Consider the following 26,196-nt stretch of genomic DNA (forward strand, 5'->3'; position numbering starts at 1 on the left):
CCCCCCCCCCCCCCACCCGAACTCATTTTTTCCATATTTTTGTGCACCTTTTGTGCTGACGTGGCACATTCAACCACCCAAGTAAGTTGTGTTTGTACACACTCGCCTTCCACGTGTGTAAATGTATCTATATTTTTTTTAAAAAAATAAAAATTATTATAAAATATTCTTATTTTCTTTATCTTGTGTTTAAATTAAGTTAATACACTTTTTTACCTTGTACCGAAACTTTTAATTTTTACCTGCATTCATTGTTTTTCTATTGATTTTATTTTCTTTGTCTTTTGTTTTGATTTGATTTCAAATTTAATTCCAAATGTCTTGTATTTAAAATAACTTAATTTTGAAATAATATCAAAATAAGTGAAGAAAACCAAATAAAACATCAAAAATAAAACGTTAAAATTAAAGGACACTTTTAAATTTTTTATTTTTAAAAAATATACATAATTCTTTTTTTTAAAAAATGAAAGTGAAAAGATAACAAATTAATTTTTAAAAATTTAAAGTGAGAGAGAAATTAAAATAAATATTTTATAAAGAAAAAAATAAAAATAATTAAATGTATATAAGTTTTATAATCAATAAATATGTGTACTAACTAATTATAAAATTACTAATCAATAAATGACATGTGTCCTATTTGTGCACTCATCACTTTTCTTCGAGTGTGCACACTCTCTATGCCATGTTAGTGTATGTAGTATATTTATTCCATTTTAAATTAGTTTGGGTGGGGTGGGGGAGGGGAGTAATAGGACTTAGTTAAATTTAGGTGTGTCTCTGAGATTTCGGTTACAATCCACAGGGGTACTTTTGCCTTATCCCTTTTGTAATTTATGTAACCTCTAGGCCATTTATCTACCCAATTTAATACCCCACAATCTTCCTTTTTATTGCAAGGAAGAATTTCTCCCCTACAAGTAGTTATGGTCTTACTCTATTAGCAGAACATTGAGAATAATTGTCTTTTGTTTAGTAATTGAACGTGGTCAGCCATGGCCATAACTTCTCATTGAAATTCCATTATTTTATCTTTTTTATCTTTTGTGATTCATGTAACCTCTAGGTCATTTATCTACCAAATTTACTACCACATAATCTTCCTATTCATTGCAAGGAAAAATTTCTCCCCTATAAATAGTGATGGTCTTACTTTTTTGGCAGAACTTTGAGAATAATTGCCTTTTGACTGAATCTGGTCGGCCATATTGGCCACAACTTCTCATTGAAACTCCATTATTTCACTCATTATTCTATCTTTCTATGTGTTCTAACTCATGTAACCTCTAGGTCATTAATTATCTACAAAATTTACTACCCCATAATCTTCTTATTCATTGCAAGGAAGAATATCTCCCCTATAAATAGTGATAGTTTTACTTTGTTAGCACAACGTTGGAGTAATTGCCATTTATTTAGAGACTGAATGTGGTCAGCCATATTGGCAGTAACTTCTCATTGAACTCTATTATTTCACTCATTATTCTATCTTTTTATGTCTTGAAACTCATGTAACCTCTAGGTCATTTGTCTTTCCAATTTACTACTCCATAATCTTCCTATTCATAGCAAGAAAGAATGTCTCCACTACAAATAATGATGATCTTACTTTTTTCGGTGTATAAGAAAATATAGAGTGCATAAGAGTGAGTAAAAAAAAGTTCTTATTAGTTGAAGGAAGATGTTCTTTTTATGAAGCTTTGGATTCAATTTTTGTCTCGTATTTGTTGACTTGTACTTTGAGATTGAGGTATGTTGTCCGGAGAGGACAAGTTAAGAAGATTATTGCTGGACTGGTGAAAAGACTTGTTGCCATGGGCTTAAATCTCCTTAAAAATAGCAAGATATATATTCATGTCTCAACCTGGAAATTTATTTTCTTTATTTTATTTTCAATTGTAATTTTGTAATTTCACCAACAAAACTACTTAACTTTCCCATATTAATATATATCATCCTGTATTTTTTTTTTAATTTTTTTTTAACAAAAACTATACTATCTAATCAGTTGAAGAATATCTACGCATAAACCTAAATTTGTTTTCTCTATTGCTATTTTATTGTCATATTTTTTTCCTTACAACCATGTTATGAACTTTTCTTTTGAATCGTGGGTCTATTAGAAATAATATTTTTATCACACAAAGATATGGGTAAAATATGTGTACATCTTAATTCTTACCCTCCTCAAACTCACTTGTGAGATTATACCGAATGTTCACTACTTGAAAAACCAACTTCCAAAGAGGTCTGAATAAACCCATCTTTTGAATTGTGGATCAATTAGAAAAAAACTCTTTATCCTGCAAAGATATATATAAGATATGTGTACATCCTACCTCCTAGATTCAACTGTAAGATGAATATGTTTTTCACTACTAAAATTTGATATTGGGCAAGACTTCATTAACATCAAGTTATGGTGATGTTAAAAAAATTGATCATAAATCTTGACAAATTGCCTTACAAAATGTCATGGTGATCGTCAAAAATTTGTCCACAAACCTGGATGAATCACCATAATATTTTCAGCATTAACAACAATATCATATTGTTTGATTTATCTCTTGATATATTTGGGATAGTTCTGAAGGAAGTGGAACTGATACACTCCCTACTAGTATTGTTGAGCTCTGTCCATTTATACTTTGTAATTTCATCCTTCTCTTGCTATTAAACTAAAACTATGCTCTTGAAAACTCAACGATATATTAATGTGTGTGTAGATTTCAATGATATGCTTTTTCTTTACTAATCATGAATGGTTTGGTTCTACAGGTTGAAATCTCTCTTTTCGAAAGGGTTAAACACGGTGAAGTTTGGCATTTTAGCTAAGCAACTTTGTGATGAATTAACCAATTATGGGATAATGAGTGATGAACTTGTAGAAGTGGTAGCTATGAGAAAGAAAGTCTTGAAGGACACTACGATAGCAATTTGGAATGCTAGTTTATCCATTAATATTTTCTTAAATGTATTTTTAAGGTTAGTTAACATTTCTCTTTCTTGACCTTTATAGTAAGGTTGTAACTTAAAGAACTCTTAATTACCATTCCTATATTCCATTGTGCTAATCTAGGAATTCTTCCTTTTTGCCCCCATTCTTTGTCCTCAATTAATTGAAATGTTTTTATTTTTCGAGTTTTCCCAATATGTTGTTCGTATACTTATGAGGAAGCATCTCACCTATATTTCTTTGCACTTCTCAATATTTATTGTTATAACAATATTGTGAAATCACTATGACCATACAAAATAGTAAATTCTTTGAAATTTACTTCATCTCTATTAAAGACTCACTTCCCTCCTCTTGCAATACAATTTTCTTACTTAAATAGTCTTGCTTATAGAAAGTAAGCTACGCCAATATTGAAGATGGAAGTGTAGTTAAGGTAAGAATTCTTCATATTCCCTTTAGCTAATGATGAAAGCGAATGTGGACCATTTTTCTCGAGATGATAATATTGTGCCCTCCTAATTTGATGTGTGTAATTCCTTTTCATAGCTACAAAAAAAGGTTGAAGGTATAGTTGATAAGTTGGAGACCTGACATCAATCTATTATCCTCATCTACTAATTTTACTTGTTTGCACATTCTTCATGCAAGGCGATTCAAACCAAAGGTAGGATTTTCTACCTTTAAGTTTGTGACATAAGTACTTGAACATGAGCACGGTTTCAATGTTTACCAGATTCCTACTATATAAGTCTAATGGTTAGGGGGACATAATTTCTTTAGATTTTCTTGATTACGGTGTATTAGAGTTTGATATCTAAAGAGTAAATCATCCTTGGTCATTGTGCAGGGAGTTCATTGAGTATCAACAAATTTGATTCATATTGTTCTCAAATTTTTGGAGGAGCTAGCAAACTCTTCAGGATTACTTCATCTTTGGTGATCAATAAATCTCNTTGAGAGAATCAACAAATTTGATTCATATTGTTCTCAAATTTTTGGAGGAGCTAGCAAACTCTTCAGGATTACTTCATCTTTGGTGATCAATAAATCTCTCATAGTATCATTATCTACAATAGATGGAATTTTGATTTCTTATATTCCTACACAATCCAAATATAAGTAGTTGTGAAGGGGGATGAAGGTATTTTCTATATGAGGAACTCACGAAAATCTTGGCAATTTCATATTTTAACTGTTTTGAAAATATTACATGATTGACATTTCTTTACCATATTTGATATTCCGATACTTCCTAAATTACCCCGAAAACCCTTTTTTTAAGAATTGTTTTTGGTCGTATACGCCATTTTATTAATTATCAAAAAATGAAAATAAAGTTGTGGCCCAAGCCCAAAATAAAAAAATCAAAGCAACCTATTTCTAATCTGATTAGGGTAAAGCCCACTTTCATTAACCCTATCTATAAAAGCTAACTTCAACTTCCTCTTGAGATCACTTTCATTTCTTCTTACTATGTTGCCTCCTTGCTCATGGCTGAATGTTACTCTACTCCTTCTTCTCTTATGGGCTTTACCAGATCCCTATTCCAACATTCTCATCTCTCTTCTTCTCATACAAGATGTGTCACTCAACCAAGGTAATGTAACTCCTATCTTTTCCCTTCTTTTATTCATCATTGTTCTAACTCTTTGTTGTTTATCCATGTGAAGGATTTTTTTGTTGGAAAAAATTATTCTAGAATTTTGAAATTTTCTTTTGAGTTTTGTTGGAAAAAATTATTCTAGAATTTTGAAATTTTCTTTTGAGTTTAAAAATTGGCTAAAAGGGAAAAGTCATTTATGGGGAAAATCAAAGGAAACTCTTCAGTTTCCTACCTAGAAGATGTTAATTACTTTATTCCAAATCACACATGTAGTCATTACACATTACTAATAAATATTTAGTGATTTGAGATTAAAACTTAAATTATTTAAGATTATATTTATGTAGTGGTGTTCTACACATATCATGATGTGATATGGATTAGTCATCATGGATATGAAGACCATCAAGTCGATTCGAAGTAGTTTGGATACCTTAGAAGATTAATGAAAGAAGCATGGAAGATTTAAAATATACTAAATTTAAGCAAGAGGTGACTACATATTAAATAATTAATAGGCTAGACTTTCCTTTGTTTTAGAGCAAGGGTATTATTTTAACTAGCTTAGGTTAGTTTATCTACTATTATAACTAGCCGAAAGTAGGGTTTGTTTTAGGGGTTGGTTTTTGAATGAACATTTGATGTTTAGGCTACTTTGTGAATTTGGGGAAATCCTCACATCTATCCAATTGAACCCTCTTGATTATTTGGGTAACTCTTCACTTTTATGAGTTCAATTTCTTTTCACCTTTATATTTTACTCTAGTAATTAAATGCCTTTTAGTTGATAGATCGTCCTTTTTTTCTTCTAAATCTCTCGTCTTTCTTTGTGTTTCTTATAGTATATTTTGTTTGCTTGATTGTGGTTCACTTTATTGTTCTTGCATCTAGAATTACATCAAGTATCTCTCCCTCTTCCTTTCTATTTCTAAACCATATATCTTGCTTGCTTGATCGTGGTATGAGGTAAGTCTATCCTTCAAGGCATAAACAGAAGAAATCTCCTAGATTTTTTCCACCGCTGAAAATTGTACTTGATACCTCATGGTTCTCAACTCACTTCCTTGTCGATCAGGTAATGTTTTGATTGTATGCTAAAAAATTATATTTCTGATGCAAAAAGAATTTTCCTGTAGTGAACAATATATTAAATTGCCTTTTTATTATGTTCCATGAACCCTACTATTCTAGGTAGGTATTAAGTAAATTTTGATGCACCTCCAATCTCTGAAGTGCTTTATGTCTTCATAATACAATTATTAGGTTACCGTAGTGCGGGGATTGGAAGTATAACTTATACATGTCACCTATATATCCATTCCTTCTCGCCCTGATCCAAAAAACCAAGAGAATTGACCCCAACTAGCTTAAAATTGACACGTAATTGTTGTTTATATCAATTTTTGTTTGACAAATGTCTTTATCATAACTTTCACATAATGCCTTATGATGTAAACCTTTTATACTAGTATGATCAATATAATGCTAGCTTAGATATTCACTTAAATGTTGCTTACTTTAATATTGGATTACTTAGCATTGGGTGTTATAGTGGGTGTTCAGGAGTTATTATTGTCCAAATACCTAATGGAAAGTGTCACTTGGCTTGGACCTTAGTGATCCATAGCTTATGTAAAAATATAGGACATAAGAGAAAACTTGTTAGCATTGTGTGTTGCTGGAGTTATTATTGTCTAGAGACCTAATGCAAAGTGTGATTGGCTTGGACCGCATTGATCCATAATGTCATGTCCCGCCACTTCACTGTTCAGATTCGGCATCAGGATAAGGGAGAAAATCTAAAGTTGTGAAGAGGTTAGTAGAACACTCTAGAACTCCCTAGATATTTTTAAGAAGACTTTAGAATTCCCTAGAACCTGTAGAGAATTCTAGAATAGGACTAAAGTGTAAATATTGTAGGGAATTGTAAAGTAAATAATATTTACACTTAGGCCCTTAGGAGATAATATAAATAGAGGGCCTCTCATTGGCAAAATGGTCCAACCAAGTGTAAAGCATTCGACAAAGTAATACAAAGCCTTGTTCCAAAGCTTTTCAAGTCTTTCTTGCATTCTCTTAGCGGTCTTAGTTTGAAAAGTCTTACTTGAGCTTACAAGACCGTGAAAGATTCGTGAGTAAGTTGTGAGGTGCTGCACAAAACATTAGTGAGACTCTAAGTCTCCGACAACGTGATATTAGAGCAAAGGTTTGTACTAAGGGAATGACCAACGAAGGAGACGTAAACGTTGCTAGCTCTACCAATATCAGGCTGGATGGTGGAAGGAAGATCTGCAAATGAAAGAAGCACCACAAGAGTAGTAAGGAAATGTTGCTCGACCTTACACCAAGCGAGGCTCTAACATGTCACACACCTTCGACCATTGAAGCAAGTGACGATAGGCATGGTGACGAGGCCGTTGGCGTCACCGCCGGAGAGAAATGGGTCGCTAGGGTTGAAATGGAGAGGCAGACCGTGGATATATTAGGCCGGCATTTGAATGAGGTTGATGGAAAGTTTAAGACTTTAGAGGACTTCAACCTTGAGGAAAACAACAACATCCGCAAGGAGTTGGAGGGCCGCCAGCGTGCCGAGTTCGAGATGAATGAGGCCATCACTTTCTTGGAGTGTCGGCTCATTGATGCGCTAAGTGTGATTGAAGCCATGAGATCCGAGAAGAAAGAACTCAAGGAGGGCGTTGAAGCCGAATGATCTACTTCATCCGACCGAGATAGAGAAGCCAGTGTCGAGGCTCCCAAGCCACATATGTTCAAAGGCGTCTGTGATGCCCAAGAGGTGGAGAACTTCTTATGGCACTTGGAAAATTATTTCAAGTGTAGTCGGGTAAAGAGCGATGAAAACAATATCAATACTGTCGTGATGTATATTTCGGAGATGGCCATGCTATGGTGAAGGCATAAGAAAACTGAGATAGGGAACGGGCTGTGCACCATCAACACTTGGGCATAATTTCGACAAGAGTTATAGAAGGCCTTCTTCCCTAACAATGTCATCTATGACGTCAAATGCAAGTTCATGGAATTGAAGAAAACAAGCAACATTTGGGCGTACGTGAAGGAATTCATTACTCTCATGGTTCAAATTCCTAACTTGACGAACGAAGACATGTTGTTCCACTTCATGGACGGATTGAAAATTGGGCTAAGATGAAGTTGGAATGACGGCAGGTTAGGACCATGGATGAGGCCATCACACAATCCTAAGCCTTGACTGACTTCAAGCATGACATGCATGATAAGGCAAAGGTGGAGGACGTGAGGACTAGTCATGTTAAAGGTGGGGGAGATCGTGTCCTAGGTAAGGAGCAGCAGGCACAGTCTAAACAACACGACTCCTACAAGTCAAACGACAAGCAGTTCGGGCTTTAGAGCTACACGGAGAGGAAAGTGCAGACTACAAAATGAGATGGTTGCTACATATGTGGTGGACCGTATGGTTATGCCAGGTCCTCAGAAATGGAGAACCTTGGTGCTATCCTACGGGCTTAAGGAGAAGGACACACAAGAGAAAGGGCAGGATGCAGGCATGACACAACTAGCCATGGTCGGGCTATGCAGGGCTATTGCCAAGCAGACGGAGAAGCCGAAAGACTATAACATGCAATATGTAGACATCTCCATTAATGGGCGACCAACTCGTTCCATGGTAGACTCCGGTTTAGAAGCCAACATTACGACCAAGACGCGACAACAAGGTTGGGGCTAACTTACAATCTAAACAACACCCGCCTAAAGACAGTCAATGCATACCCAACTCCCATGTGTGGAGTTGCCCAAGGAGTAAGCATCAAGTTGGGTAAGTGGCAAGGTAAGACTAAATTTATCGTAGCTTCTTTAGATATATTTGATGTCAGTCTTGGGCAAAAATTCTTCCAAACGTGTCATACGATGATCGATCCCTACCTCCAATGACTTATGGTCATGGAGCGAGAAGGTTCATGCATGGTACCTCTAGTTAATGTGCGAAAGAAGGAAGAATATGCCCAATTGTCGGTTATGCGGATCATGAAGGACCTTAAAAAGGAGAGCCGATGTTCATAGCCATCATTTCAAGTTTGGGAGAAGACAATGGTGCCAATGAGGCATTGCCACCGGCTATTGAGAAGGTTCTTAAAGAGAATAAAGATGTGATGCCGGACGAGTTGCCAAAAAATTTACCTCCTAGGCGCAAGGTAGATCACAAGATCGAGTTGGAGGTTAGAACCAATCCACCCGCGCATGCACCATATCGCATGGCTCCACCTGAGTTAGAAGAGCTAAGGAAGCAGCTGAAGAAGCTCTTTAAGGCAGGTCACATTCGTCCGTCCAAAGCACCCTATGGCGTGCCAATCTTGTTTCAAAAGATGAAAGATGTGTCATAAAGACTATGTATTGACTACCGAGATCTTAATAAGGTAACCATAAAAAATAAGTACCATATCCTGCTTATTGCCGATTTGATAGACTTGGACAGGCTAAGTATTTCACCAAGGTGGATTTTAGTAAAGGTTACTACCAGCTTCGCGTTGCAGAAGTGGATGAGCAAAAAATGGTGTGCGTGACGAGATTTAGAGCATACGAGTGGTTGGTGATGCCCTTCGGCTTAACCAACACACCCACCACCTTTTGCACGTTGATGAACACAATCTTTATTCTCTACTTGGATCAGTTTGTGGTAGTATACTTCCATAATATCGTCATCTATAGTAACACCTTGGAGGAGCACATGGAGAATTTGAAGAAGGTTTTCCAAGTCTTACGGGTTAACTAACTCTATATCAAGTAGGAGAAATGCGATTTTGCCCAGCACGAGGTACACTTCTTGGGGAAAATAATTAGCCAAGGCGAACTGCGGCTGGACGAAGCGAAGATACGTGTGATCAAAGAGTGGGAGGAACCCACAAAAGTGATCAAGTTGAGATCTTTCCTTGGACTTGCTATTGCAGATTCATAAGTGTCTACTCCGCTAAGGTCGGTCTGCTGACCGAGTTATTGTAGAAGAATAAGTCATGGGTTTGGAGCGAGGAGTACCAAAGGGTTCTCAAAAACCTCAAGGCCGCTGTGACTGAAGAGTCGGTCTTGACGCTGCCTGACTTTTGAAAGAACTTCGAGGTACATACATATGCTTCAGATTTCACCATTGGGGGAGTATTGATGCAAGATAGACACCCAATAACATTTGAGAGCCGCAAATTGAATGAGACCGAACGACGCTACACGATGCAGGAGAAAGAGATGACAGTCATCTTACATTGCCTACGTACGTGGAGGCACTACTTACTAGGCTCCAAGTTTGTGGTTAAGACCAATAATGAGGCCACTAGCTAATTCCAATCACAAAAGAAGATCACCCTGAAGTAATCTAGGTGGCAAGACTTTCTAGTCGAGTTTGACTACGTCTTAGAGTATAAGCCGGGAAGGGGCAATGTAGTGGCCGACGCACTAAGTAGGAAGGCTGAGCTCACTTCCATCACTACAACTTATTGTGACATCTAGGATGATATCAAGTATGGCATGCAACATGATCCAAAGGCAAAAAAGCTCATGGAGTTGGCCGCCCAAGGCAAGACAAAAGGTTTTTGGGTGGAAGACCATATCCTACTCACTACTGGTCAGAGGGTCTATGTGCCCAAGTTTGGGTCTATTAGGTAGGCGGAAAATCATCAAAGAGAGCCACGACACACTGTGGCTGGGCATCCAAGGAAGCAACGAACGAGGGCGTTGATTGAGGTAATCTATTATTGGCCACGCATGTGGGACGTTATAAAATGCTACATATAGACATGCCTGGTGTGTCAGCAGGACTAGGTGGAGCAGAGGCAACCGATAGGGATACTTGAGCCACTACCTGTAACAGAACGCCCATGGGAGAGAGTAACCATAGACTTCATCACTTCCTTACCCAAGTCCGATGGGTATGGAATGATAATGGTCGTGGTGGACATATTTTCAAAATATGCTACTTTCATGCCCGCCATAGCCGGTTGCATCACTAAGGAGGCAGCCATGCTATTTTTCAATAACGTGGATAAGTATTGGGGGATGCCAAGACATATCATTAGTGATCAAGAATACGCTTAACTGGGAACTTTTGGTGGAGTTGTTTGAGATACTTGGCACGGAGCTTCACTTCTCCACAAGTTTCCACCCACAAACAGACAGGTAAGTAGAGCACGTCAATTCCCTACTAGAGTGCTATCTAAGGAACTGCGTAAGTGCAGACTCAAAAGATTGGGCAGACTCCTAGACATAGAGCAATTTTCTTACAATTTGCAAAGGAGTGAGTCCACCGGGCGCACACCATTTGAGTTGGCGACTAGCCAATAACCTTAAACTCTACATTTGTTACCTGTCACTTTTCATGGAAAGAGTTTGGGACCCTACCATCTTTCCAAAGGATGGGAGAAACAACTCAACACTGCCAAGTCCGACTTAGACAAGGCAACCAAAAGGACGAAGAAATTTGCTGACTGCAATCGACGTCCCACTGATTACCAAGTTGGAGACATGGTCTTGGTAAAGTTCAACCCAAGATAGTTTAAAGCACTAAGGGTCGTACATTAGAACTTATTGCGAAAATATGAGGTCCCGTTCAAGATCATTGCTAAGGTAGGCAAGATCTCCTACAAAGTGGAGTTACCTTCACACTTGAAGATCCATCTAGTCTGTCATGCGAGCGTTTTCAAGCCATACCATGAGGACAAAGATGATCCCAGCCAGAACTAGTCAAAATGGGCAACCATAACTATCACCGTCTCGCATGATCGAAAAATCGAGTCTATCATAGACTATCAAGCAAGAAGGAAGCGAGGACAACAAGCAAGTGCCATCTTCCTTGTACATTGGAAGGTACAATTTTCGGAGGAGGCCACATGAGAGAGATATGAAGATTTATGGCAGTTTAAGGACCGAATTCGGGAGTTCTTGCAGCAATACGCCATATTCATTGCATCAACAAGTGGGGGGAGAGTGTCATGTCCTGCCACTTCTCTGTTCAAATTTGGCATCGGGATAAGGGAGAAGAATCTAGAGTTGTGGAGAGGTTAGTAGAACCCTTTAGAACTCCCTAGATATCAAGAAGTCTTTAAAATTCCCCAGAACTTGTTGAGAATTCTAGAATAGAACTAAAGTGTAAATATTTTAAGAACTTGTAAAGTAAATAGTATTTATACTTAGGTCCTTAGGAGGTAGTATAAATAGAGGGCCTCTTATTTGAAAACTGATCCAACCAAGTGTAAAGCTTTCCACAAAGTAATACAAAGCCTTCTTCCAAAGCTTTTCTAGTCTTTCTTTTATTCTCTTAGCGATCTTAGTTTGAAAAGGCTTACTTGAGCTTACAAGACAGTGAAATATTCGTGAATAAGTTGCTAGGTGTCGCACAGAACATTAGTGAGACTCTAAGTTCGTGACACATAGCCTATGTAAAATATAGGACAAAAAAGAAAACTTGTTCTTCTATTAATAATAATATTAATCTTTTTTTCTATATTAGCGTATATAGGCAACCTATTAAATGTTGAGACATTTAATACTAGAATTTTGGTAATTTGAATGAGAATGCTTTGTGTACATTGACAATAATGATATTGAAACACAATTTAAACCTGTCCTAAGCTACAAGTGTGTTAAGATCGTTCGGGAGGATGTTCCCACTAATCGTGACTTTACAAACTGTCACCCTTTTCTTGAGGAAGTGACCTATCTCATAGAGTTCCACAAAATTTTGGTATCTATAAATGCCCACTATTTTAAGGCTTGTCAAAGTGTAAACTTGATAAACTCAAAGATGATACTTAAAGTACCCATAAAAATGGAGTTTCAATTTTTGCGTTTTGTGGCTTCATATTTGCATTTTATTTGTGAGAGAGGAGATGAAGAGTAAATTAGGTCACACTAGGCGTGCAAATTTATTTGCACTATTTTTTTCCAAATACAAAAAGAATATTGCAATCACAAAATAAATAAAAAAGAATGAGTTTATTCATAAATATTATGAGTACAAATATATTTATCCCTTGATTCCCCTCTCATAAGATTTCTCCATGATTCAAAGGCTATTAGTGTCACTCAAACTAGGATGATGTGGACCTTCTTAGGATTTATTTGATCTTCGTGAAAGGATTTTACAGATCTTGTTAAAGTATTTGGTTGTCAAGAAGAGTGCACCCATATCTTGATCACTTCATGAATATTTCATGAATATATGAAAATTTAGAGATGCCTAATCAAAGAAATATATTAAACTTTAGATAAGTGTTATATAAGTGTGAGCTAGAGTTTAGGGTAACTAGTCTCCAAAAATCCTAAATGAAATTGGACTCATCTTGTAGAGTCCCACAAAATTTTGATGTCACAAATGTCAAGTTCTTGTCCCATGAATTTTTTTGGGTCACATAGTTCACTTAATAGTCTTGCTGGATAGAGTTTTATTGCTTGAGGTCTAATCAACTATTCCAAAAGAGGTCTTATGCTAAGAAATGTAGTATCTTTGTCGAAGCCAATATCAACAAAGATCACTCTCTAGCAACGGACTCAAAATCATCTCCAAGCACCTTTGGGAAAGTAGTTCCACTCTCCCATCCAAACGTGGACACAAGATCTAATTTCTAAAAATCCTCAACAGTAAAACATATCTTCTTTTGCAGATCTAGCGAGGCAAGAACAATGTGCTTATGCAGGCTTGCCTTGTCTACAATTTGAACATAACATTCATTATTTACAAAAGTAGACCTCAAATAAGTAATTAGTCTTGGATTTAGTCTCGAATATTTGAAATAGAGATGTGTTGTAACAACATAACCTAGCACTATATCTCCAAGAAATTCCAAGTGCTAATAGCATCTTGGTATCTCAGGTAGCATTTAAGATCCGTGAGTTAGCGCTTTAACAAGCAACAAAGGGTCATAAAACTTGTAATGTAGCAGTGATTTCTAAGTACTGTACAATGACTAGCTTCTCAACATTCATGAGGAAGTGCCTTAGCATAGGTGCATCAATAAAATCAATGTCCATCCTGATCCATTTCATAAATGATAAAGTTGCTACTTCCCCGCCTGAGTTGAGGTAGGCACATATTAGTGCCTCAACCACATCACCTACTCTCTTGCTTCTAATTTCCTACTTTACCCTACTATATATACATTTTTACCGAAGGCAAACTCTTTGCCAAAGTTTTAAACTTGAGGATTATCCCTAGGAATGAGCCCCATTTTAAGATTGAATGGTTCATTACGGATAAATCTCAGAAATTTACGATCACATCCAAGCTTGAACAATGCAACACTGAAAATTATTTTATATTTCTGAATGCTGAAAAGACCCTCATGAAGATTTTCATAAGTCTTAAAGAGCTGTATACTTATAGCATATTTGAGAAAAGAGTCTCAAAGTTACCTAAGTGATTTCAAATGAAACTTCTGGAGGCATTTCTTTGTTGTCATCACTTCCAAAACCTTAGCAGTTGGGATAAAAAGTTTTTGTTTGCAGTGATAAAAAAGAATTCTTTTCAAGTTTATTCGGCATGATTTCTTCCCCTATAAAGTCTAAAGGTTCTAGCACGGCAGATAGTTATTGGCGAACGATTCTTGACCTAGAGAGTCTTATGAATCTAAGTTATATACGTATGGCAGTGAATCTGTTCGGGTGAAGTATAATCAATTCACTGCCATACGTGTATACCTTAGAATTCATAAAATTTTCGAGGTCTAAAATCTTCCGCAATACCTATCTGTCGTGCTACAACCTTTAAACTTTATAGGGGAAGCAATCATGTTGAATAAACTTGGAAAGAAAGCTTTTGGATCACTGCAAACTAAAACTTTGTATCCCTACTGCTAAGGTTTTGGAAGTAATGACAACAAAGAAATGCCTCCAGAAGTTTCATTTGGAATAACTTGGGAAACTTGGAGATTATTTTCTCAAATGTGATGTTAGTATACAACTGTTCAAGACTTATGAAAGTCATCACAAGGATTTTCTCAAAATTAAGAAAAATAAAATCATTTCCAATGTTACATTGTGCAAGTTTGGATGTGCTCGTAAAATATCAAAAGTCATCCATAATGAACCATTCAATCTTAAAACGTGAATCATTCCTGATGATAATTCTCAAGTTCACAACTTTGATTAAGAGTTCATGTTGCCTTCAATAAAAATGTATAGTAGGCTAAGGCAAATGATTAGAAATAGTAAGAAGTAGTTGATGTGGTTGAGGCACTAATAGGTGCCTACCTCAACTTGTGTGGGGAAGTAGCGGCATTACCATTTATGAAATGTCTTTGGTTGCACAGTGATTTTGTCGATGCACCTATGCTAAGACACATCCCTTTGAATGCTGAGAAACTAGTTAATGTCTAGTACTTTGAATCCCTATTACATTACAAGTTCAATTATCCTTCAGTGCTTGTTGAAGCTCTAACTCAAGGATCATACATGCTACTTGAGATTCCACTATGACGTTAACGTTTGGAGTTTCTTGGAGATGTAGTTCTAGATTCTGTTGTTACAACACATCTCTATTTCAAATATTTGAACTGACTCCGTGACTAATTATTGGTTTGAGGTCTGCTTCTTTAAACAATGAATGATATGCTCAATTTGCAGGTAAGGCTGGCCTGAACAAGCACCTTCTTCATGCATCGCCAAATATACAAAAGCAGATATGTTGCACTATTGAGGATTTTTGAGAAATTGGATCTTGTGTCCATGTTCATATGGGAGGCTGAAACTACTTCCCAAATGTGCTTGGAGATGTTGTTGGGTCCGTTGTTTGTGCGATCTTTGTTGATTCTAGCTCCAACAAAGACTAATACATTTATAAACATAAGACCTCTTCTGGAACCGTTGATTACACCTCAAACAATAAAACTCCAGCCAACAAGATAGTTCAGTGAACTATGTGACCATAAAGGTTTTTTAAAAAAGAAATCAATTTCTTCATGAGACAAGAACTCGACATTCGTAGCTATCAAAATTGTGTGGCACTCTACCAGATGAGTCAAATTTTAGTTAGGATTCTTGAAAACTACTCCTCGCTTACACTATATAAAGGGGAATATATCCCTTAGAGAGGGATCTTCAAAATTTCATAAATTCATGAAATATTTACAAAGGTATCAAGATGTGGGTGGACTCTTCTTGATAACAAATACTTCAAAAAAAGATCCACAAAAACCTCTTTACATGGATATCAAATAAAATTCATTTAAGGTGCAAATTATCCTACAAAAGAATCAAGAGAGGGACATAATTGGACCCAAACTGTTAATTAATAAAATATTCTTGTTTCGTCATATTTATTTTGTGGTCGGAGTTTATTTTCCATATATAATATTTATTGCAAACAAATTTTGTCTCCTAGAACCCTAACTAAAATTTATAATTTGTTTTGGGGTTTGATTAGTTCGATTGGAGTTGATTAATTGGTGAGAATTTGTTCGACATTGAAAAAAAATGAATATTCATTGATCAAATCATTCACTCCGTAGTCTGAAAGATCTTTTGTAGATATTAATTAATCAAACGAGAATAAAGATAGATCAATTGCCTTTGGGTTCATCTCATACCTTCTATGTAATATTTATCTCCCAAAAGCTTGGAGATGCACACACAAGATTTGTTGAAGTTTGACTTAAAATAATGAGAATGACCTCAAACAGTATAATAGGCATTGCTCATATATATATGATGACTAAATTTTAAATAATTAATAGGCTAGACTTTCCTTGGTTTTAGCTCAAGGGTATTATTGTTACTAGCTTAGGTTAGTTTATCTATTATTATAAATAGTAGAAACTAGGGTTTATTTTAGGAGTTGGTTTTTGTATGAACATTTTATATTTAGGCTTGTTTGTGAGTTTGAAGAAACCCCCATATCTGTTCAATTGAACCCTCTTGATTACTTAGGTTAGTCTTTACTTGCATGAGTTCAATTTCATTTCACCCTTAGATTTTATTTTAGTAATTAAATGTCTTTTAGTTGCTAGACCGTCTTTTTTTACTTCTAAATCTCTATCTTTCTTTCTGTTTCTTAATAGTATATTTTGTTTGCTTGATTGTGGTTCACTTTATTGTTCTTGCGTCTAGAATTACGTCAATTGATATTTCTCCCTCTTCCTTTCTATTTCTAAACCATATATATTGCTTTCTTGATTGTGGTATTAGGTAAGTCTATCCTTCAAGGCATAAATAGAAGAAGTCCCTAGATTTTTGCCACCACTGGAAATTGTACTTGATACCTCATGGTTCTCAACTTACTTCCTTGACAACCAGGTAATGTTTTGATTGAATGCAAAAAAATTATATTTCTGATGCAAAAGGAATTTTCCTCTAGTGAAGAATATATATAATTGCCTATTTATTATGTTGCATGAACCCTACTATTCTATGTAGGTATTAGTTGAATTTTGGTGCACCTCCCATCTGTGAAGTTCTTTATGTCTTCATGATTTAATTATTATATTAAAGTAGTGTAGGGATTGGAAGTACAACTTATACATGTCACCTATACATCCATTCCTCCTCGCCTTGATCCAAAAAAACCAAGAGAATTGACCCCAACTAGCTTATAATTGACACATAGTTGTTGTTTATATCAATATTTTTTTGACAAATGCCTTCATCATAACTTCCACATAATGCCTAATAATGTAAACCTTTTACACTAGTATGATCAATATATTTCTATCTTTGATATTCGCTTAAAATTTGGTTAATTTGGTATTTAATTACTTAGCATTGGGTGATGCAGTAGGTGTGCATTAGTTAGTATTGTCCAAATACCTAATGCAAAGTGTCACTTGGCTTGGACCACAGTGATCCATAACTTATGTAAAAATATAGGACATAACAGAAAACTTGTTAGCATTGTGTGTTGCAGTGAGTGTGCAAGAGTTATTATTGTCCAGATACCTAATGCAAAGTGTCACTAGGCTTGGACCGCAGTGATCTATAGCCTATATAAAAATATAGGACATAAAAGAAAACTAATAATCATTAAAGTATTTGGGCGACCTATTAAATGTTGAGACATTTAATACTAGAATTTTGGTAATTTGAATGAGTATGATTTGTGTACATTGACAACAATGATATTGAAACCCAATTTAAACTTTTCCTAAGCTAGAAAGCGTGTTGAGCTCGTTAGGGAGGATATTCCCACTAATGGTGACTTTCCAAATTGTCATACTTTTCTTGAGGAAGTGTCTCATCTCATAGAGCTCCACAAATTTTTGGTGTCTATAAATGCCCCCTACTTCAAGGCTTGTGGGAGTGTAAACCTGATAAACTCAAAGATGAGACTTGAAGTAACCACAACAATGGAGTTTCAATCTTTGCGGTTTGTGGCTTCAGATTCACATTTGATTTGTGAGAGAGGAGATAATGGGTAAATTGGGTCACACTGGGCGTGCAAATTTATTTGCAATATTTTTTCTCAAATACAAAAAATATATTGCAATCACATAATAAATAAAAAAGAATGACTTATTCATAAAGATTGTGAGTACAAATATGTTTATCCATTGATTCCCTTCTCTTAAGATTTCTCCGTGATTCAAGGGATGTTAGTGTCACTCAATCTAAAGATGGTGTGGACCTCCTTAGGATTTATTTGATCTCCGTGAAAGGATTTTATGGATCTTGTTAAAACATTTGGTTGTGAAGAAGAGTGCACCCACATCTTGATTACTTTATGCATATTCCATGAAAATATGAAATTTTAGAGATGCCTATTCAAGGAAATACATTACACTTTAAATAAGTGTGAGCTTGATTTTAGGGTAAGTAGTCTCCAAGAACCTTAAATGAAATTGGACTCATCTTGTAGAGTCCCGCATAATTTTGATGTATCACAAATGTCGAATTCTTGTCCCATGAATTTTTTTTTGGTCACATAGTTCACTTAACTGTCTTGTTGGATAGAGTTTTATTGTTTGATCGACTATTCCAGAAGAGGTCTTATGCTTAGAAATGTAGTATCTTTATAGAAGCCAGTATCAACAAAGATCACACTCTAGCAAAGGACTCAATATTATCTCCAAGAACATTTGGGAAAGTAGTTTCACTCTCCCATTCAAAGGTGGACACAAGATCCAATTTCTCAAAATCTTCAACAGTACAACATATATGCCTTGGCATATTTGGCAAGGCATGAAGAATGTGCTTATGCATGCTAGCCTTAACTGCATATTGAGCATAACATTCATTATTTATAAAAGTAGACCTCAAATAAGTAATTAGCCTTGGATTCAGTCTCGAATATTTGAAATAGAGATGTGTTGTAATAACATAACCTAGCACTACATCTCCAAGAAATTCCAAGTGCTAATAACATCTTGGTATCTCAGGTAGCATGTAAGATCTGTGAGTGAGCACTTTAACAAGCAACAAAGGGTCATGAAATTTGTAATGTAGCAGTGATTTCCAAGTACCGTACATTGACTAGCTTCTCAGCATTCATGAGGAAGTGCCTAGGATAGGTGCATCAATAAAATCAACGTCCATCGCAATCCATTTCATAAATGATAAAGTTGCTACTTCCCCGCTTGAGCTGAGGTAGGCACCTATTAGTGCCTCAACCACATCAGCTAAACTTTTGCTTCTGATCTCCTACTTTACCCTACTATACATTTTCACCGAAGGCAAACACTTTGCCAAAACTTTAAACTGGATAATTATCATTAGGAATGAGCCCCATTTTATGATCGAATAGTTCATTACGGATAAATCTTAGAATTTTACGAGAACATCCAAGCTTGAACAATGTAGCATTCAAAATGATTTTATTTTTCTTAATACTGAAAAGACCTTCATGATGATTTTCATAAGTCTTAAACAGTTGTATACTGATAGCTTCTTTGAGAAAAGAGTCTCCAAGTTACCCAAGTGATTCCAAATGAAACTTCTAGAGGCATTTCTTTGTTGTCATCACTTCCAAAACCTTAGAAGTTGGGATAAAAAGTTTTAGTTTGTAGTGATAAAAAAGAATTCTTTTCAATTTTATTCGGCATGATTTCTTCCCCTATAAAGTCTAAAGGTTCTAGCACGGCAGATAGTTATTGGCGAAATAATCTTAACTTTGAGAATCTTATAAATTCTAAGGTATACACGTATTGCAGTGAATCTGTTTGGGTGGAGTATAACAGATTCACTGCCATATGTGTATACCTTAGAATTCATAAGATTCTCGAGGTCAAGAATCTTTCGCCAATAACTATCTGTCGTGCTACAACCTTTAAACTTTATAGGGGAAGCAATCATGTTGAATAAACTTGGAAAGAAAGCTTTTGGATCACTGCAAACTAAAACTTTGTATCCCAACTGCTAAGGTTTTGGAAGTAATGACAACAAAGAAATGCCTCCAGAAGTTTCATTTGGAATAACTTGGGAAACTTGGAGACTATTTTCTCAAATGTGATGTTAGTATACAACTGTTTAAACTTATGAAAGTCATCACGAGGGTTTTCTCAGAATTAAGAAAAATAAAATCATTTCCAATGTTATACTGTGCAAGTTTGGATGTGCTCGTAAAATATTAAAATTTATCCGTAATGAACCATTCGATTTTAAAGCATGAATCATTCCTAATTCTCAAGTTCACAACTTTGATGCGGTTGTACACCAAGGCAAACGATTAGAAATAGTAAGAAGTAGTTGATGTGGTTGAGGCACTAATAAGTGCCTACCTCAACTCGTGTGGGGAAGTAGCGGCTTAATCATTTATGAAATGGATTTGGTTGCACATTGATTTTGTCGATGCACCTATGCCAAGACACTTCCCTGTGAATGCTGAGAAGATAGTTAATGTCTGGTACTTTGAATCCCTGCTGCATTACAAGATCCATGATCCTTCACTGCTTGTTGAAGCTCTAACTCAAGGATCATACATGCTACATGAGATTCCACGATGATATCAACGTTCGGAATTTCTTCGAGATGCAGTGCTAGATTATGTTTTTACAACACATTTCGATTTTAAATATTCGTACTGACACCTTGACTAATTACTAATTTGAGGTCTGGTTCTTTAAACAATGAAAGATATGCTCAATATGCAGTTAAGGCTGGCCTGCACAAGCACCTTCACATGCCTTGCCAGATCTACAAAGGCACATATGTTGTACTATTGAGGATGTTTGAGAAATTGGATCTCGTGTCCACGTTCGTATGGGAGGCTGAAACTACTTTCTCCAAGGTGGTTGGAGATATTGTTGGGTTCGTTGTTTGTGCGATCTTTGTTTATTCTAGCTTCAACAAAGATATTAATACATTTCTAAAGATAAGACCTCTTCTGGGACTGTTGATTACACCTCAAACAATAAAACTCTAGCCAACACGAGAGTTAAGTGAACTATGTAACCAGAAACGTTATTTAAAAAAGAAATCAATTTCTTTATGAGATAGGAACTCGATATTTGTAGATATCAAAATTGTGTGGGACTCTACCAGATGAGTCAATTTCAGTTAGGATTCTTGAAAAGTACTCATAGCTTACACTATATAAAGGGTAATATATCCCTTAGAGATGGATCTTGAAAATTTCATAAATTCATGAAATATTTACAAAGATATCAAGATGTGGGTGGAATGTTCTTGATAACCAAATTCTTCGAAAAAAAAAAGAAATCCACCAAAACCTCTTTACATGGATATCAAATAAAATTCATTTAAGGTGCAAATTATCCTACAAAAGAATCAAGAGAGGGACATAATTGGACCCAAAACTGTTAATTAATAAAATATACTTGTTTCGTCATATTTATATTGTCGTTGGAGTTAATTTTCCATATATAAGATTTGTTGCAAACAAATTTTTGTCTCCTAGAATCCTAACTAAAATATATAATTTGTTTTGGGGTTTGATTAGTTCGATCGGAGTTGATTACTTGGTGTGAATTCATTCGACATTGAAGAAAAAAATGAATATTCATTGATCAAATCCTTCACTCCGTAGTCAGCTAGATCTTTTGTAGAAATTAATTAATCAGACAAGAATAAAGATCGATCAAGTGCCTTTGGGCTCATCTCATACCTTCTATGTAATATTTATCTCCCAAAAGCATGGAGATGCACACACAAGATTTGTTGTAGTTTGACTTAAAATAATGAGAATGACCTCAAACCGTATAATAGGCATTGTTCATATATATATGATGACTAAATTTTAAATAATTAATAGGCTAGACTTTCCTTGGTTTTAGCTCACGGGTATTATTGTAACTAGCTTAGGTTAGTTTATCTATTATTATAAATAGTAGAAACTAGGGTTTATTTTAGGAGTTGGTTTTTGAATGAACATTTGATGTTTATGCATCTTTGTGAGTTTGAAGAAACCCTCGTATCTGTTCAATTGAACCCTCTTGATTACTTAGGTTAGTCTCCACTAGTATGAGTTCAATTTCTTTTCACCCTTAGATTTTATTCTAGTAATTAAATGTCTTTTAGTTGCTAGACCGTCCTTTTTTACTTCTTAATCTCTGTCTTTTTTTCTGTTTCTTAATAGTATATTTTGTTTGCTTGATTGTGGTTCACTTTATTCTTCTTGCGTCTAGAATTACATGAATTGATATTTCTCCCTCTTCCTTTCTATTTCTAAACCATGCTTTCTTGATTGTGATACTCGGTAAGTCTATCCTTCAAAGCATAAATAGAAGAAATCACCTACATTTTTGCCACCGCTGAAAATTGTACTTGATACCTCGTGGTTCTCAACTCACTGCCTTGACGACCAAGTAATGTTTTGATTGAATGCTAAAAAATTATATTTCTGATGCAAAAGGAATTTTCCTGTAGTGAACAATATATTAAATTGCCTTTTTATTATGTTCCATGAACGATACTATTCTAGGTAGGTATTAATTGAATTTTGGTGCACCTCCAATCTGTGATGTTGTTTATGTCTTCATGATTTAATTATTAGATTAAGGTAGTATTGGGATTGGAAGTATAACTTATACATGTCACTTGTACATCTATTCCTCCTCGTCCTGATCCAAAAAACCAAGAGAATTGACCCCAACTAGCTTAAAATTGACATGTAGTTGTTGTTTATATCAATATTTTTTGACAAATGCCTTTATCATAACTTCCACATAATGCCTAATAATGTAAACCTTTTATACTAGTATGATCAATATACTGCTAGCTTTGATATTCACTTAAATTTTATTTAACTTGGTTTTTAATTACTTAGCATTGGGTGTGCATGAGTTATTATTGTCTAGATACCTAATCTAAAGTGTCATTTGCCTTGGACCACAATGATCCATAGCTTATGTAAAAATATAGGACATAAAAGAAAACTTGTTAGCATTGTGTGTTGCACTGGGTGTGTAGGAGTTCTTATTGTCCAGATACCTAATGCAAAGTGTCACTTGGCTTGGACCACAGTGATCCATAGCCTATGTAAAAATTTTAGGACATAAAAGAAAAATAATAATCTTTTTTCTATATTAAAGTATTTGAGCGACCTATTAAATGTTGAGACATTTAATAGTAGAATTTTGGTAATTTGAATGAGTATGAATTTGCGTACATTGACAACAATGATATTGAAACCCAATTTAAACTTGTCCTAAGCTACAAAGCGTGTTGAGCTCGTTCAGGAGGATGTTCCCACTAATCGTGACTTTCCAAATTGTCATACTTTTCTTGAGGAAGTGTAATCATCTCATAGAGTTCCACAAAATTTTGGTGTTTATAAATGCCCCCTACTTCAAGGCTTGTCGGAGTATAAACTTGATACACTCAAAGACGAGACTTGAAGTACCCACAAAAATGGGATTTCTATCTTTGTGGTTTGTGGCTTCAGATTTTCATTTTATTTGTGAGAGAGGAGATGAAGGGTAAATTGGGTCACACTGGGCGTGCCAATTTATTTGCAATATTTTTTCTCAAATACAAAAAATATATTGCAATCACATAATAATAAAAAAGCATGATTTTATTCATAAAGATTGTGAGTACAAATATGTTTATTCCTTGAATCCTCTCTCTTAAGATTTTTACGTGATTCAAGGGATGTTAGTGTCACTCAAACTAAGGATGATGTGGACCTCCTTAGGATTTATTTGATCTCCGTGAAAGGGTTTTATGGATCTTGTTAAAATATTTGGTTCTCAAGAAGAGTGTGCCCACATCTTTATCACTTTATGAATATTTCATGAATATATGAAATTTTAGAGATGCTTATTCAAGGAAATATATTACACTTTATATATGTGTGAGCTAGAGTTTAGGGTAAGTAGTCTCCAAGAACCTTAAATGTAATTGGACACATCTTGTAGAGTCCCACATAATTTTATGTCTCAAATGTCGAATTCTTGTCGCATGAATTTTTTTTGGGTCACATAGTTCACTTAACTGTCTTGTTGGAAAGAGTTTTATTATTTGATCGACTATTCGAGTAGAGGTCTTATGCTTAGAAATGTAGCATCTTTATAGAAGCCAGTATCAACAAAGATCACACTCTAGCAAGGGACTCAATGACATCTCCAAGCACATTTGGGAAAGTAGTTTCACTCTCCCATCCAAATGTGGACACAAGATCCAATTTCTCAAAATCCTCAACAGTACAAAATATCTACCTTTGCAGATCTGGCGAGGCATAAAGAATGTGCTCATGCATGATAGCCTTAACTGCAGATTGAGCTTAACATTCATCATTTACAAATGTAGACCACAAATAAGTAATTAGTTTTGGAATCAGTCCCGAATATTTGAAATAGAGATGTGTTGTAACAACATAATCTAGCACTACAACTCCAAGAAATTCCAAGTGCTAAAAACATCGTGGAATCTCAGGTAGCATGTAAGATCCGTGAGTATAATGGACAAGTAAAGATGGACGGAGGAGTATTCCCTATACTGAAAATAAATGTTTCATTTTACTTGTTCATTGTCACTAATCAAGATAGTGTTTTTATGCTACCCGTAATATTAAATAACCACATAAAATAGTAGAGTATTAGTCAAATTTAGATTTTCAGAGCATTGATAATAAGGTTAGTTTAACACTTTCTTGTTCAGTTTTACTTGTGTACTATATTCTAAAATTTATTTTCATTCAATATATTCAAATTCCTCTAAGTATATTGTGGTTCCTAGTCCTTCTATGAGTGTGTTGAGTCAGGAAAAATCAATAGAGATTGCTCTAGACTTAGAGCGGGAGACCGACACGAACAGTGTTTTGTAAAGTGGTCACTTCATTTCTATTTTTATAAAAATAAAAATTGACAATTTTTTTTAAAAAAAAGAAGTGAGTAAAATTTCCAAATTCTGCTTGGAAAAAATGAACAATTTCATAACAAAACACTAATATGGTAAAAAAATAAAATATGTTATTTTAAGAAAAGTGAATACAACTTTTTTCTTTTTGCCACAATCGCATTAGCTGGTCTTGATTCATTTAATTCATATTTGACCAAAATAAGATTTTTACCAAATATAACCACTACAAATTAATGCAAGGTATGCCCATTTTAAGAAGAAAAAAATGGATTATAAATTTACCAAGTGATTTAGTTCCTTTGAAAAACTCTAAACCTTCTTTAAAAAAATGGAGAAAGTTGAAGAAGATATGGTGTTGGCATGTTCAGTGTGTCGCCATGGATTAGAAAATTGAGAAATGGTGGCTGCCGAATTCTCAAATTCCATTTCCAAACGATTTTGATGTATTCTTCAATATACCTCTGTAGAATGTCCGGTCAAGTACGAAAGTTTCAAAGGGCATTTTAAAAGTCTATATTAGACAAATTTTACTGAAGAAGAATATGATGAGAGTGGATTCATAAATTTGATGGCAGATAAACTTACAAAGACTTATAGAGATTATTGGACAGAGCAAGTCAAACTAGGGGATACTCTACTTCAGTATGATTTATATTTTTCATAACTCCCTCTTTTTTCCCTTTTCATGTTTTTTACTTATGATATTTGAAGAATTGTGCGTTTTCACTCATTTTTTGTTTGATCCACATTTATATGATGATTTCTACAGAAACAAAATTATCTAGGAGACACAAAATATATTCAAAGATATATATCTTTTCTAAAGCTTAGGAATTGGGGCATAAATAAGGTATCACTAATTGGTATAATCTACACTAAAATATTTCTTTTTTTTTCAAATAAAGTGTTCTTGATTCCAATTTTATCATTACTACAAAAAAAAAAAAGGAAGAGAAGAATAACCACTATCACTAAACATCAAAACTACATTGTTAATATATTTAGGACAAAATGTCAAATAATATTATTAGCTATATACTTTTTAACAACAAATTTCATAACTAATTAATGTTTTTCCTTATAAAAATCACTAATTGATAGTTAGCTTTGATGATTGGCCCCATATAATTATTCATTAGTTTTGTACTTTTATTGTCCAAATTAATGTCTGTAAATTTATTTTTTTGGTACACTGAAAAATACCTAAAAAGGATAAAACTAAATTTTGGTAAGTAAAATTGCTTAAATCTTCCAAAAGAAAAAACTTCATATTATTGATGGCGTCTTTCAAAACCAGGAATTCTTATTCATTTTAAAATATAAAACAAAATTGAGGTTAGGGAAATGTAAAATGGAGAAGGGGATTACAAGGTAGGAGTTGAACCCTCAACTATAAATTTAAAATTTA

General features: G+C 34.8%; 4 pseudogenes; 2 read left to right on the forward strand and 2 right to left on the reverse strand.

Moving 5' to 3' along the window:
* Nucleotides 1-1,210, reverse strand: part of LOC125856001 (histone deacetylase 14, chloroplastic-like) — a 35,140-nt pseudogene extending 33,930 nt beyond the window's left edge.
* Nucleotides 1,211-13,168: 11,958 nt separating this feature from the next.
* LOC125856010 (endoribonuclease Dicer homolog 2-like) lies at nt 13,169-14,230 on the reverse strand (annotated as a pseudogene).
* Nucleotides 14,231-14,330: 100 nt separating this feature from the next.
* Nucleotides 14,331-15,286, forward strand: LOC125856018 (endoribonuclease Dicer homolog 2-like; annotated as a pseudogene).
* A 2,592-nt stretch (nt 15,287-17,878) lies between these two features.
* Nucleotides 17,879-20,551, forward strand: LOC125856024 (endoribonuclease Dicer homolog 2-like; annotated as a pseudogene).
* Nucleotides 20,552-26,196: the final 5,645 nt, after the last annotated feature.

This window comes from Solanum stenotomum, chromosome 1 (assembly GCF_019186545.1).
Source record: "Solanum stenotomum isolate F172 chromosome 1, ASM1918654v1, whole genome shotgun sequence".
Taxonomy (NCBI): domain Eukaryota; kingdom Viridiplantae; phylum Streptophyta; class Magnoliopsida; order Solanales; family Solanaceae; genus Solanum; species Solanum stenotomum.